Source organism: Pseudorca crassidens, chromosome 3 (assembly GCF_039906515.1).
Source record: "Pseudorca crassidens isolate mPseCra1 chromosome 3, mPseCra1.hap1, whole genome shotgun sequence".
NCBI classification, from domain to species: Eukaryota; Metazoa; Chordata; class Mammalia; order Artiodactyla; family Delphinidae; genus Pseudorca; species Pseudorca crassidens.
This window is the reverse complement of record NC_090298.1, coordinates 117532662-117548255: the sequence shown is the minus strand read 5'-3', so window position 1 is coordinate 117548255 and position 15594 is coordinate 117532662. Positions and strand designations below refer to the sequence as shown.

Sequence of the window (15594 nt, the reverse complement as noted above, 5' to 3'; positions counted from 1 at the left end):
TCTGGAGTGACAAGAGGGCCCTGGGTATTTTTCTTCCTACAGAATACACTGTAGTAGACAGCGACATCATGTGGCCAAAATGTAGGCTCTACTATTTATTCTGTAGATTTAAAATTAAACAATTGTCTAGTCTAAGTTTATTGATAGCTTTCATTTAGGGAAAATATTTATTTTAAACTCTGAAATATATCATTCCCCCCTTTAATTGTGTTAAAAACATATAACAAAATTTACCATCTCATCCACTTTTAAGTATACAATTTAGTATGTTAAGTATATTCACATTGTTGTGAAACAGATCTTGAGAACTTTCATCTTGCAAACATGAACCTATATCTATACCCATTAGAAAACAACTCCCCTTTCCCACCACACCACACCCCTCTAACCACCATTCTACTTTCTGGTTCTATGAATTTGACTACTCTAGGTACCTCACATAAGTGGAATCTTACAGTATTTGTCTGTAACTGGGTTATTTCACTTAGCATAATGTCCTCAAGGTTCATCCATGTTGTAGCATGTGATGGATTTCCTTACTTTTTAAGGCTGAATAATATTCTGATGCATGTATATACCACAGTTTGTTTATCCATTCATCCATCTGTCCATGGATATCAGGGTTGCTTCCACCTCTTAGCTATTGTGAATAGTGCTATTATGAGCATGGGTGTGAAAATATCTCTGAGACCCTGCTTTCAGTTCTTTTGAATATAACAGAATTTTTTCTCGGTTTCTTCACATAAAACACACAGGAATCAAAGGGTATTTATTTTATACTTTATAAATTGAAAATATATTTATATATTCCATTTTTAGTTTGTTTTCTGAACTGTTCACAGATGTTTGTAAATTAACAATTCATTTGTTCCTCATTTGGATAATGTATTCTTAATTAAGAAAGTTCCCTTTTCTACATTTGGATTTTCATTCAAGAACAGTATAATTGACCTCTTTTTAGTGTTAATTATTTGAGAATATCTTATTTTAATAATTCTTAGCTGTCCCGTTCATACACAAAGAATATGAAAATATGATCAAGATAACATAGGAATAAAATAAAATTAATTGAGGGTGGGTCAGTGTTCAAAATACATAAAAGTTATTTTCAGTTACTCTAAGGAGGTCACAAACTTTGTTTTCAGCAAAGAGGAAAACAAAATTAACTGCAAGATTTATAGTGTCCGTAAAAGAAAAGAAAAATCCCTGCTAAAGAAAAACGAGCTTTTCCTAGTACTGAAAACCAATGCTAATTTCTCCCTTTAGTCCAATATCTTAAGATACTTATTCACACCATCTATAAAGTATATACTTATATTAATCATACTCTAACAATGAAACCCAAGTAAACTGACTTAAGCAAAAAAGCAGAGCATCATTTATTGTCTTATGCATGGAAATAGTCAATTATTTACCAGTTTCAGGAAGAGCAAAAATGGCCAAAGTAATAGGCTACCTATTTTCAGGCCACATTTAGTGACTCTCAGCAAAAAAAAAATGCCCCTTTCCTAATATCCCCAGCAAAAATCCTAGAATATCACTTCCTTTGACCCAGTTTAGATGATGTATCTTTCCTTTAGTCAATAGTTGCGATGGTTCTCACATTGGCCAGACATTGGTTGCTTATGCATCCTTGAAGCCAGGAGATGAAATCAGGCATGCCTAAATTATGTGGACTGAAAATGAGGAGGTTGGTTCTCATGAAGACCAGTGCAAGAACTCATGTACCCAATTTCTCCTGGAGCTTAAACTGCACATAGCTGCAGACTGGCCATTATATCATTACATAGTTGCAATGCAACTGCATATTAGTAACACCCCATAGTTTTTTTATAATCAGTGGCCACTCTGGCTACTGTTGACATATTAAGGAATTATGCCTAGAATCCAGATATTAGCTCTAGGAAACACGGCTCGCTTAAGGGAATTTTTGCAATCCTATAAAGTAATTTTGCTAGATTTTGAGAATGACATATCTGAAGGTATGAGGCACATTCTGCTGTTATTCAGGGTTTCTGAGGACCTAGAATGTCTCTCTCCCTTCCCTCAGAGAGATAGAGTACCATTGCCAGAAATCCAAGCACATTTCCCCTCATGGGGAAAGAGACTGAGAAGCTATGCTCAACAAATACCACCAAGCTTGTATCTGTAGTGGTTAGAATAGTAGCCCCCAAAAGATATATCCACCCAGAACCTTAAAAATGTGTCTTTATTTGGAATAGAGATCTTTACAGATATAAATAAGGTAACCCTAACCCTAGCATTATCCTAGATTTGGGTGGGCCAAAAATCCAATGACAGGTGTCCTTATAAGAGACAGGAAAAGAGAAGATGCACAGAGACACATGAAAGAAGGAAATGTGAAGACTGAGGCAGAAATTGGAGGTATGCTGCCACAAGTCAAGGAATGCCAGGAGCCACCAGAAACTGGAAGAGGCAAGGAAGAAGTCTCCCCTAGAGTCTTCAGAAGGAACGTCACCCTGCCAACACCTTGTTGAACTTTTGGCCTCTAGAACTGTGAGAGAATAAATTTCTGTTGTTTCAAGCCCCCAAGTTTGTGGTAACTTGTTGCAGCAGCACTACAAACCAATATACTATCCATTGCTACAATTATATCCTTTGCCCTTATCAAAGCAAACTGTCAATTCCTTAAGATTTATGTGTCTGAGCATTTATTCTTGAAAAATCCTCATTCAGGTCTTTCACAAAACTACAACAAAGCCCCAGAAGGAAAAAAACAAGAAGGGGAAATGGATGCTAGGTAAGAAAAACAAAAAAAGAAGAAGAGGTGCCAAAAACATTTTAAATTCCATTTATTATTTTTCTTCTCCTGCTTTTTATATAAAAATAAATCACTACACATTAATTTTTTCCATGGAATCCAAGTTACCTCATCTACTTAATGGTTAGATACCTTAGTGCAAGGGTGAATAATAATGTTCTCCTATCAGTTGTATTACCTGTTGTAATGCTCTCCTCTTAAAATGTATTCTATTCATATTAGCTTAATGGCAATGGAACCCAATGACCATGTTGCTGTATATTGACTATTTCCATTTTACCTCTAAAGTAAACACAATTTTATTTCTGACTTCTGCAAAGTCCTCTGTGGATTTGGAAGACTGCCTAGGACAGCTTTTCTCCACATGCTGGCTCAGCATCCCAGAATGCTTTGATCTTATGGCATCTCAACATCAACCTGTACTTCCATAAATGCTGCAACGGGAAAAGACAGCAGAAGACAGTCTTGCACTGGCAATTATCTACTTCTGCTTGGAAGTGATATACATCATGCACATTTCATTGATCAAAGAAAATCACAGCTCAAGGTAACAGGGAAGTGAAATCCTCCAGTGTTCCCAGAAGGGGGAGAACAGAAATATTAATAGTGGCTACCAAAATAAACAACTATTTCTCATTCTCATCTATTTGTATGCCTGACTGACCACAAGTCTCAAAGGTACTTGAAGTGATACCTAACTTCTCTAATCACTTATTGTTATACTAGAAAATTGAATTACAGTTCTAATCTTAGAAAGGAAGTTTTCTGAAAAAGAAGGAACATATCAAGAAATAGTCTTCTCAGGTGTTCTTTCTTGTACTTTAGGCAATGTAAACGTAATATTCCCCTACAAATGAAATTACATTAGTATCATCATACCAAGGTAATTTGATAATAAAATTGCAATTTCTAAAATCATAGTCATGCAACTGAAATTCATTACTGAAATTGAATAATCAAAAGATAATAATATACGTTTTACTAATATTTTACTGAAAGCAATCATAGTTTTTGTTTCCATTGGGATGTTTTTCAGAGCCTTCATAGAAAAATGAAAATAACATTGTTATTTTCAGTATTAACAGCATGATGATTTTGCCTAGTTTTTCAGATGGACAGCAAAGGTGTGAAGCTGCCAACTTTAATGGATAATTAATATTAACCAAAACTAATCCAATTGCATAACAATGATTATAACCTGGTAATAAGATCTCAGCAAATATAACTTCACCTTTTGAGGATTTGACAATTTTAAAGTCAATAAATTTCCTAAATGAATGACTAGTTTGAATTGTAAACTTACCATGAAATAAGTACCAAAAAATAAATTTTCCATAAATTTATATTAGTCCAATTTTTTATTACTACTAAATTGTTCAACGAATATATATTAATGATAGCAAAGAATGGTGGAGAAGTAGAAAAATATGGCAACTGGGTCGTCTTTATAAAGAAGAAAAGAGGAAGAAATACATTTCCTAGAAGAAATCTTGTAAAGGAAGACAAAACTATTGAAAGTTGGCACAAAGATTCTGAATGGCACAAGAATATTAACTACCAATGGGAAATCCATTCATATTTATATAAAAATAAATATTAAGTAACAACACCACTCCACAATCATCTTTTCCTCCATCCTAGAAGTACCTTTTCATTTAAAAAAATCACTTTTTTTTTTTTTTTTTTGCGGTACATGGGCCTCTCACTGTTGCGGCCTCTCCCATTGCAGAGCACAGGCTCCGGACACGCAGGCTCAGCGGCCATGGCCCACGGGCCTAGCCACTCCGCGGCATGTGGGATCTTCCCAGACCAGGGCATGAACCCGTGTCCCCTGCAACGGCAGGAGGGCTCTCAACCACTGCGCCACCAGGGAAGCCCTAAAAAATCACTTTTCAAACTTTGTAACCTTAAACCCCCTTTTTTTGTTTTAGTAGTCATTAACTAAAATTTGAGATTCACCTCCAAGTTAATACCTTCAAATAACCCAGAAAATTTTAACCTTTACAACAATAATCATAATACAGAAGGAAATGTTTGTCTGTTCTTAGATCCATAATGCATCATCTAAAAATTTTTTTTGACAGTGATCCCAGTGTAGCTGTGTGAAGGCATGCCTGAATCTCTTCAGGCCAAATTTAAAGGGCTATTGGTATTTATCAAGTGATGTCCAATTCCATTAGAAATCTTATTATTAACCTCTCAGTGAAGTACTGTTAGATAATTGATTTTTCAACCTATATAAATTCTTGAAGAAACAAGTTGTGCCATTCTAGCTTCAAATGTCAACCTCTAACTCAAGTTTTTTTGGCTTGATAAAAGAAATATATGTTTACGTTCTCCATACTGTTTATGATTTTTCAGTTTGGCCTTAAAATGTAGTTTCCCCATCCCTCCTAATTTCTTGATCATTTTAGTTCCCCTTTCCAGAGAATTTTCCATCTAATTGATTATATTTTCATTAGTTGAGGCAATGAGAATTACATATAATTTTCTGAGCGCAAATCACATAAAGAGGGAAAGCCCACATCTGCTTTTTTCCAGAAAACTTGCTAATAACAGTCAGCATTATACAGTCTATTTTTTAAAAGTCATGAATAGAATGAGATCCTCCTATATAGATACCTTGTTTAGACAAAGAAAACTGAAAAGGCAATATTATACCAATGTAAGTATTTTCATAACACAATTGTTATTTTAAACAGGTTACAATGTGGTCCCCTTGAAGCCAAGGACCTCTCCTATCTTGTTTCACTCTTGCTAGGTCCCTAGTTTCTACAGCAGGACTTAGTTTGTAGTAGGCTCTCCATGTGTGCTTGTGTACTGATCCATCAGTAAATATATTCAGTGTCCCTAGAGAAACTTCTAAGCCTGGACATAGGGACATAGGTAATGTGAATTAGGGAACAGAAATTATTTTTGTGACTCCTTAATTTATCTTGCACAGTTTTATAATCTTGCAAAGTTTATCTCATATTTAAAGGAGCTGGAAACTTTTCTTGGCAATGTGAAATCTAAAATTATTATTATTTGCTGATTTTTGCCAAAAGCCTGGGTATGATAATTAATATTTGAAAAGTTACAGAAACATACTCATTGCCTGTTTCTTGAAACAGTCTAAGCAACAGCACTATATCAATTCAAATATCTAGAAACTTAACTACTAAATTATACTAATTTCTTATAGAATGCTTTCACAAGGTGACTTTCAAGGGACTTTTTCTGCATGTTTATTTAAATGTTTGCAAACAAAAATGTGTTCATTTAATACTTGTGTAGTTTCAGAATTAAACATAGGAAATAAAATTTAATATTATGCTCTTGACTTAATGACTAGCATATATAATAATATTTATAACAAATATGTTTCAGTTGGTTTTGCAAAACTGCTATCAAACATATTGTTAAGGGTATTGCTAAACCCTTACATAATGCCCAGTAATCAACTCTGAATTTACAGCAGGAAGAGAGGAGTTTTTTCTCTCTTGAAGAGTTGGTACAGAGAATTTCCTTTCATTCTTCTTTTTTATACTTCTATACTTACTTCCAGGAAGGTGAGTATTAGGATTTGCACTCAGCCTATGATTGATAAATTGTTCCCACACTTCTCTTGATCTTTTACTTTGGCTTTTAAACAGACTTTTTTAAATTGCTCCTGTAAATATCTTCCATTGTAAGCTACCTTAAATATTTTATAAAAGGCAATGAAGTCCATTAGAACAAGCAAGTTCTGGATATCCTTGGGAAATCTGGAGAAAACTTAGTAAAAATACTGAACTTAGATTTTCTAAGCCTCAGTACTTTCATCCACAAAGTGAGACTAAAGTATGCACTTCACAAAGTTATTGGAAAGGTTGAGAGAAGTAAAAATAAAGTGTCTTAGGGCTTCCCTGGTGGTGCAGTGGTTAAGAATCCGCCTGCAAACGCAGGGGACATGGGTTCGAGCCCTAGTCCAGGAAGATACCACATGCCACGGAGCAACTAAACCCATTCGCCGCAACTACTGAGCCCACACTCTACAGTCCGTGAGCCACAACTACTGAGCCCACGTGCCACAACTACTGAAGCCCGCATGCCTACAGCCCGTGCTCTGCAACAAGAGAAGCCACCGCAATGAAAAGCCCGTGCACCACAACAAAGAGTAACCGCCGCTCGCCTCAACTAGAGAAAGCCCGCGTGCAGCAACGAAGACCCAACGCAACCAAAAATAAATAAATTAAATAAATAAATTTAAAAATAAATAAATAAAGTGTCTTAGAACATTTGTGAGTAAGTGGAAGGTGCTAAGTGTTTCCTAACCAGATCCTATACTAAAATACTCATTCCATGCTAAGGTTTCTAGAACCAGGAGAACTCAAAGTCGTTGGCATCAGGATACTGATCATAAAAGCAAAGAAAAAATAGTTGTATATTTTAACATAAAAATTAAAATGTCACCGTACAAATATCTTTTAAATGACTTTTATTTAAAATGATTTTTTTAATTGCCCACTTTGAAACGTAAAACCTTAAGGGAAGGCAGATAGTTTCTGTAAATCTACCTATAAATTTTTGTCCAGGGCTTGACATTTCATTCCAAGCTACAAATAAACTTGAAAATGACAATGTATTTGACTACGTTAAGATTCTGTGTTAAATATGATCAAGACTGCTTAATATTTCAGTATTCTTTCAAAAGTATCCTACTGTTTGATCCAAGGAATATGGCAATTTGTTCCTACATTAGTTTTTTTGTTGTTTGATTCCAAGTTCTATTCAAGATGCAGCTATAAGTAATAGAATAAATATCTACAATAAATGGTAAGATTTGTTGAGATTTTAGTGAACACTTGGAATATATTTTTTAAAGTGACATCTGAAAAGATGGTTAGATAAGTAAAAATTTAAAAAAAAAAATCTAAAGCCAAAGCTTGGAAGTTGAACTTATATTACTGAATTTGTTTCTGGATGTTCATTTCTTCCCGACGTGCTCAGACCTGGACAAAGACCGGGGCTGAAGGCCATGAGGTTGGTCTTGGGCAGCCCCTCTCCAGAGCACACCCTCTGCCGCCTCTGCTGCGAGTAAGACCAGCTCCCCACCGTGCTGGATTACACTAGCGTGGGCTTCCCGGGCCCGCACGCGCCCTCGCTGGGCGGCGCCGAGCACCGCAGCGCCGCGTACAGCAGCAGCGTGAGCACAAACAGGCTGGACACCGCACAGATGGCGATGATCAGGTACACGTTCATATCCACTAGAGCGGCCTCCGCGCCAGCGGCGCCGGTGGACACCCGCGACGAGGCCTTGGGCCCCTGGCTGCTGTCCTCCAGCGACAGCAGCACGGTGGCCGTGGCCGTCAGCCCCGGGTCGCCGTGGCCCTTCACCAGCAACAGCAGGCGCTGGCGCGACACGTCCGCCTCGTTCAGGGCGCGCGTCGTAATGATCTCGCCCGTGTACAGCCCCACGCGGAACGGGCTGCGCGCGCCACCCGCCGCCGGCTGCAGCTCGTACGACAGCCACGCGTTGTAGCCCGAATCCGCGTCCACCGCGCGCACCTTCGCCACCACGTGGCCCGCGCCCACTGACCCCGCCACCAGCTGACTCAGCGCGCCCGCCCCGCCGCCCAGCCCGGGCAGCAGCAGCGCGGGCGCGTTGTCTTTCTCGTCCAGCACGAACATCTGCAGCGTCACGTTGCTGCCCAGAGGCGGCACGCCCGCGTCGCGCGCGCTCACCTGGAACTGCAGCAGCTCCAGCTCCTCGTGGTCCAGCGGCTGCAGCGCGTACACCTTGCCGCTCTCCGCGTGCACCGACACGTAGCTCGACAGCGCTCGCTCGCCCACCCTCCGCTCCACCAGCGAGTAGGACACCAGCGCGTTCTCCTGAGCGTCCGCGTCCCGAGCCGACACCGTGAAGATGTGGCAGCCGGGCGGGTTGTTCTCCTTCACCAACACCGTGTACTCAGGCTGCGCGAACACAGGCGCGTTGTCGTTCACGTCGGCCACTTCCACGGACACGCTGGCTGTGACCGACAGGGAAGGCGAGCCCTGTCCCTCGCGGTCACCACCACCTCATAGTTCGCCAGGTTCTCGCGATCCAGGGCGTTGTCCAGCACCAGCGAATAGTAATTTTTTTTTTTTTTTTTGCGGTACGCGGGCCTCTCACTGTTGTGGCCTCTCCCGTTGCGGAGCACAGGCTCCGGACGCGCAGGCTCAGCGGCCATGACTCACGGGCCCAGCCACTCCGCGGCATGTTGGATCCTCCCGGATGGGGGCATGAACCCGTGTCCCCTGCAACGGCAGGCGGACTCTCAACCACTGCGCCACCAGGGAAGCCCCGAATTGTAATTCTTGAAGGTGGACACCAGCTTGAAGGGGACATGAGGCGTCAGGGTGCAGGTCACCTAGCCATTGACACCAGAGTCACGGTCAGACAAGGAGATGAAGGCGATGACGGTGCTGAGTGGAGACTCCTCTCTTAAGGCAAAGATGGATGTGACCGCCAGTTCCGGAGCATTATCATTTACATCCAGCACTTTCACTAAAACCTTGCAGTGATTTGACATTGGAGGACCTCCTTTATCAACTGTTTTTACTTGAATTTCGTAGGATTTCGTTTCTTCATAATCCAGTCAACCAATTAGCCTAATTTCCCCTGAGCTGGAATCAATTTTGAATTTTTGTTTTTGTTGTTTATGTTAAGAGAAACACCATTGCCAAAAGAAAGACAATTTCGCCATTTACACTTTTGTCAGCGTCAGAGGCATTTAATGTGGTCATTAATGTTCCAGTTGCTGGAACATTAGTCGTGTCTAATAAGTGTACTCTGTACACGGCCTGGGCAAACCATGGGGCGTTATCATTAACGTTGAGCACCATGATCGGCAGCTGAACTATACCTTCTAGTTCTGGTTTGCCCCCATCAGTGGCTGTCAATAATAAACGAAGTTCTGGTGTATCTTCTCTATCCACAGACTTCAATTCAGGCGAAAGTGACTTACTCAGTTCATCACTTGCCTGTACATCCAAAGAGAAATAATCACTGGAGCTGAGAGTGTATGTTAGAAAAGCGTTGGTACCAATGTCTGCATCAGCAGCGCCCTCTATCGGGAAACGTGAATCCAGCAGCCTAGATTCAGGAATAAATAGCCTTTGTTCTCTCACTCTAACTAAAGACCTGTGGATTATCATTAACGTCCTTCACCTCCACTTCCACATGCAACACCTGCAGTGGCCTGTCCACGAGCACCTCCAGGTGAATACTATATTTCGTGTTCTGTTCTCATAGCTCCTCCAGGTCAATCCAAGAATTCACAAACAAAATGCCGTTCTGCAGATTTACCTCCAGAAAGTCCTCGTGGCTTTTGGATGCCACCCAGAACAGGTATGGCACCAACTCGGCCAGCTCCAGCCCCAGGTCCTGAGCGGTGCGGCCCACGAAGGTGCCATGTTTGGCCTCTTCAGGGACCGAGTAGTTGATCTGGCCACTGCCAGCCCCCCAGGCTGTGAAGAGCAGAATCGAGAGCAGCAGGCACCGGCCTCCCTGGCCACCTCTCCTTGAAAACAGCATCACAAAAGCACTACTCCTTTCCGACCGTTCTCACTTTACTTTAAAATATTGCCTTTTTCCCCCTTCATATTTGAAATAATTTATCTCCTTATCATTTTTGTCTTCTCTCCAGCAGTGACAAAATGGGGCTTCCTTCTTTAGTTTTTGGTAATCAGTATATGGAATCTTAAGTGACCCTAAATGCCAAAAGAATCCTGAAAGAGAAGAACAAAGTTGGAGAACTCACACTTCCTGATTTCAAAACTTGCTACAAAGCTACAGTAATCAAAACAGTGTGGTATTGTCATAAAGACAGACATATAGACCAATGGAATAGAACAGAGAGCCCAGAAATAAATCCTTACATATATGGTCAGACAATTTTCAACAGAAGCGCGAAGACTATTCAATGGGAGGAAAGACAGTCTTTTGAACAAATGGTGCTGGGAAAACAGGAAATCCACATTGCAAAAGAATGAAGTTATACCCTTACTTAACACTACATACAAACATTAACTCAAATAGATCCATGACCTAAATGTAAGACCTAAAACTGTAAAATTCTTAGAAGAAGATAGGGCAAAAGCTTCATGACATTGGGTTTGGTGATGATTCCTTGGATATGGTACAGGCAACAAAATTTTTAAAACAGACAAATTAGACTTCATAAAAGGTGAAAATTTTTTCCATCAAAAGACACTGTCAAGAACTTCCAGTTTCTAGTTCTGAATGTAAGGGGATTTGAAATCACCACTCCAACAAATAAAAAGCTGAGCAGACTGAAAAAAATCAACAACTCTTCTTGGCTGTGTAAGAGAGGGGAGGACACAGGGCAAACCACTACCCCCAAAATTAAAGAGACAGGGAAATACAGAAAGTCACAGATTACTTACTGGCACAGAGACCCAAGAGCAGAAGCCACTGTGGAAACCAGAGCTGGAGCAGGAATATCTGAACTGCAATAGACAAATTGCTGTAGGCTCAATGTAGATGGGGGGGAAGCAGTCATGAGGGCAGCTCAAAATATTTTGAAATTTACCTCCAGGAGCCTGACCAGATTCCCACAGTAAATATCAGAGAAAAATCCCCCTCATGCTTTTGGCAGTGGGAGGTGGAAATGAACCATTTTGAAATGTATTCTGTTCCTCTTAACAAGGCCTTCCCTCAGGGAAACTAATTAATGGAAGACTAATTGTTGGTTTATTATCAGAGCCAATTCCAGCAGGGTCTAGATTTCTGTGAGGGAGAAGAAAAATACCAAATTCCAGGGCATTCTAGCCATTCTGTCTGACATGGGGTGGAGGGGAATGAGAAACACTTGTGAAGTTCATAGTTCAGAAGTGTAATATCAGTAAAAGACTGAGACCTAACCATAGGACTATAGAATGCTTCCCCTCTTCCCACACCTCAACACCTCATTATTACTAGGCTTTTTATAGCAGTTCCTTCTGCCTGGTATATCATGTCCAGCTATCAACAAAAATTATGAGGCATAGCAAAAGGTGTGGGGTGAACTCCACAATTTGAAGAGCAGAGCAAATATCAGAACCAGACTTGACAGGGATTTTGGAATTATCAGACTGGTAATTTAAATCAGCTATGATTAATATGCTAATGGATCCAATGGATAAAGTAGATAGCATGTAAGAAAAGAAGAGATGGTCAATGTAAACAGAGATGGAAATCCTAAGAAAGAACCAAAAAGAGTGGGAGAGAGGGAGACGCAAGAGGGAAGAGATATGGGAACATGTGTATATGTATAACTGATTCACTTTGTTATAAAGCAGAAACTAACACACCGTTGTAAAGCAATTATACTCCAATAAAGATGTTAAAAAAAACAAAGAGAAATATTAGACCCCATTTTTGAAAAAAAAAACCCATTTAAAAGAAAATGTAACAGAAATGAAAGATGACTTTGATGGGCTCAGTAGTAGATTGGACATGGATGAGGAAAGAATCTCTGAGCTAGAGGATATATCAATAGATTCCTCAAAAACCAAAAAGCAAAGAGAACAAAAATTGAAAAAACAGAACAGAAAATCCAAGGACTGTGGGACAACTTTAAAAAAGGTATAGCATTAAAAAAAAGGGGGGGAGTGTATAACATACTCATAGTGGGAATACCAGAAGAAAGAAAGAAAGGAAAAGAAGAAATACTTGAAATAATAATGACCGAGAATTTCCTCCAAATTAATTTCAGACATCAAATCACAGATCCAGGAAGCTCAGATAACACCAAGCAGAATAAACACCAAAAAATCTGCACCTGGTATATCAGTTTCAAACTATAGAAAATCAAAGATTAAATAAAATCCTGTTATTTTACTACAGCTTTACGTTACCATCAGGGGAAACTGGGTGAAAGGTACACAGGATCTCTCTGTATTATTTCTTACAACTGAATTTGAATGTACAATTATCTCAAAATAAAAAGTTTAATTGAAAAAAAAATCCTGAAAGAAGCCAGAGGGAAAATACACTTTACCTATAGAGGAACAAAGATAAAAATTACATCTCACTTCTCCTCAAAACCCATAAGAACTTTCTCAACTTGATAATGAGAATCCATGACAAACATATAAATAACATTATACTTAATTGTGAAGGACTGAATGCCTTCAACCTCAGATTGGGAACAAGGCAAAGATATCTGGTCTCACTACTCTTATTTGTTTCAGCATAGTGAAGGAAGTTCTACTCTGTGCCATAAACCAAGACAAGGAAATAAGAGGCATATAGATGAGAAAGAAAGAAAACTGTCCCTATTTACAGGGGCAGTAAAAAACCTCCTAGAAAAAAACCTCCTAGAAAAGTGAATTCAGCAATGTCACAGAAAACAAGATAAACATACAAAAATGAATGTATTGGGCTTCCCTGGTGGCGCAGTGGTTGAGAGTCCGCCTGCCGATGCAGGGGACACGGGTTTGTGTCCTGGTCCCAGAAGATCCCACATGCCGCGGAGCGGCTGGGCCCGTGAGCCATGGCCGCTGAGCCTGCGTGTCCGGAGCGCGTGCTCTGCAACGGGAGAGGCCGCAACAGTGAGAGGCCCGTGTACCGCAAAAAAAAAAAAAAAAAAAAAAAAAAAAGAATGTATTTCCATATACTAACAATGAAAATATACATACCAAAATTAAATTTAAAATACAATACCATTTACATTAGCTCAAAAAAGATACTTAGGTGTAAGTGTATTCTGAAAACTACAAAACACTAATGAAAGAAATTGAAGAATATCTAAAGTGGAGAGACCTACTGTGTTCATGAATTGGATAACTCGACACTTCATGGAGAGATGTCAATTTTCCCTGAATTAACATATAGATTTAACACAATTCCTACCAAAATCTCAACAAGATTTTCTATAGATATAGACAAGATTACATGGAATAACAAAGGAACTATAATACTTAAAGCAATTTTAAAAAACAATAAAAAAGTAGAAGGAATCAGTGTATCTTATTATTTATTATACAGCTACAGAAATCAAGACTGTGTTATTGGTAGATAAATAGACAGGTAGATCAAGGGAACAAAATAAATAATCCAAAAATAGACCCATGTTAATATGCTGAACTAACTGAATTTTGACAAAGTTGCAAAAGCAATTAAATACAGGAAAGATAGCTTTTCCAGCAAATAGTGTTAGAGCAATTGGACTTTGTTAGGAAAAACAAACAAACAAAAAAACCCTGCCTAAGTCTCATATCTTATACTAAAATCAATTCAATGGATCATGAACCTAAAAGTAAAACATAAAACTCTAAAAGTTTTAGAAAAAAATATAGGAGAAAATCTTTAGGATCTAAGGGTAAGCAAAGAGTTCTTAGACTTGACACCAAAAGCACAGTCTGTAAAAGAAAAAAAAATTGATAAATTGGACGTCATCAAAATTTAAGAACTTTTACTCTGTGAAATACCATATTTAGAGTATGAGAATGAAAGCTAAAATTTTGGAGAAATTGTCTGCAAGCATATAACTGACAAAGAGCTTGTATCTAGAATCTATAATGGATAATCAAAACTCAACAGTAAAAAATCAAACAGCCCAATTAGAACCTGGGCAAAAGACATGAAGAAACATTTCACCTGCTGGAGAGGGTGTGGAGAAAAGGGAACCCTCTTGCACTGTTGGTGGAAATGTAAATTGATACAGCCACTATGGAGAACAGTATGGAGGTTCCTTAAAAAACTAAAAATAGAACTACCTTACAACCCAGCAATCCCACTACTGGGCATATACCCTGAGAAAACCATAATTCAAAAAGAGTCAAGTACCACAATGTTCATTGCGGCTCTGCTTACAATAGCCAGGACATGGAAACAACCTAAATGTCCATTGACAGATGAATGGATAAAGAAAATGTGGCACATATATACAATGGAATATTACTCAGCCATAAAAGGAAATGAAATTGAGTTATTTGTAGTGAGGTAGATGGACCTAGAGTCTGTCATACAGAGTGAAGTAAGTCAGAAAGGGAAAAACAAATACCATATGCTAACACGTATATATGGAATCTAAAAAAAAAAAAAAAAGTTCTGAACAACCTAGGGGCAGGACAGGAATAAAGATGCAGACATAAAGAATGGACTTGAGGACACGAGGAGGGAGAAGGGTAAGCTGGGACGAAGTGAGAGAGTGGCATGAACATGTATACACTACCAAATGTAAAATAGGTAGCTAGTGGGAAGCAACCACATAGCACAGGGAGATCAGCTCGGTGCTTTGTGATCACCTAGAGGGGTGGGATAGGGAGGGTGGGAGGGAGACACAAGAGGGAGGAGATATGGGGATATATGTATATGTATAGCTGATTCACTTTGTTATAAAGCAGAAACTAACACACAATTGTAAAGCAGTTATACTCCAATAAAGATGTTAAAAAAAAAAAGCATTCTAGGAAGCACACAGGAGGGAGGGAGATGCAAGCTGGAGGGGAGATGTTGGTTGAAGGAGAGTTATGTTTTCAGTGGAACAGACTCTCAAGCATGTTTAAAAGCTGTTGGAAAGAGTGTGGTTTAGACTATGAATAAGAGAAACAGGATAACTGATAATGTAAGACCCCTGAGAAGCTGGGAGGGGCAGGCGTTCAAGCATGGGGGGAAGGCTTGGTCTTGGTTGTGAAGAGGGATCACTGCTTTCACTGAATTAGAAGAGGGTGCAGAGAGAATGAGTTCAAATGGGTGCGAACATGCATACATGGTATCCACTTGCTCCTCAAATGAATTTACCTTGCTCCTCAAATGAATTTACCTCCAGATCAAAGCAATAGCTTTGAGCCAAGCCCTG

The 15594-nt window shown here is 39.4% G+C and overlaps 1 pseudogene; it reads right to left on the bottom strand.

The window, feature by feature from the left end:
* Window positions 1-4107: 4107 nt before the first annotated feature.
* LOC137221778 (protocadherin alpha-1-like) overlaps window positions 4108-15594 on the bottom strand; it is a 48390-nt pseudogene continuing 36903 nt past the window's right edge.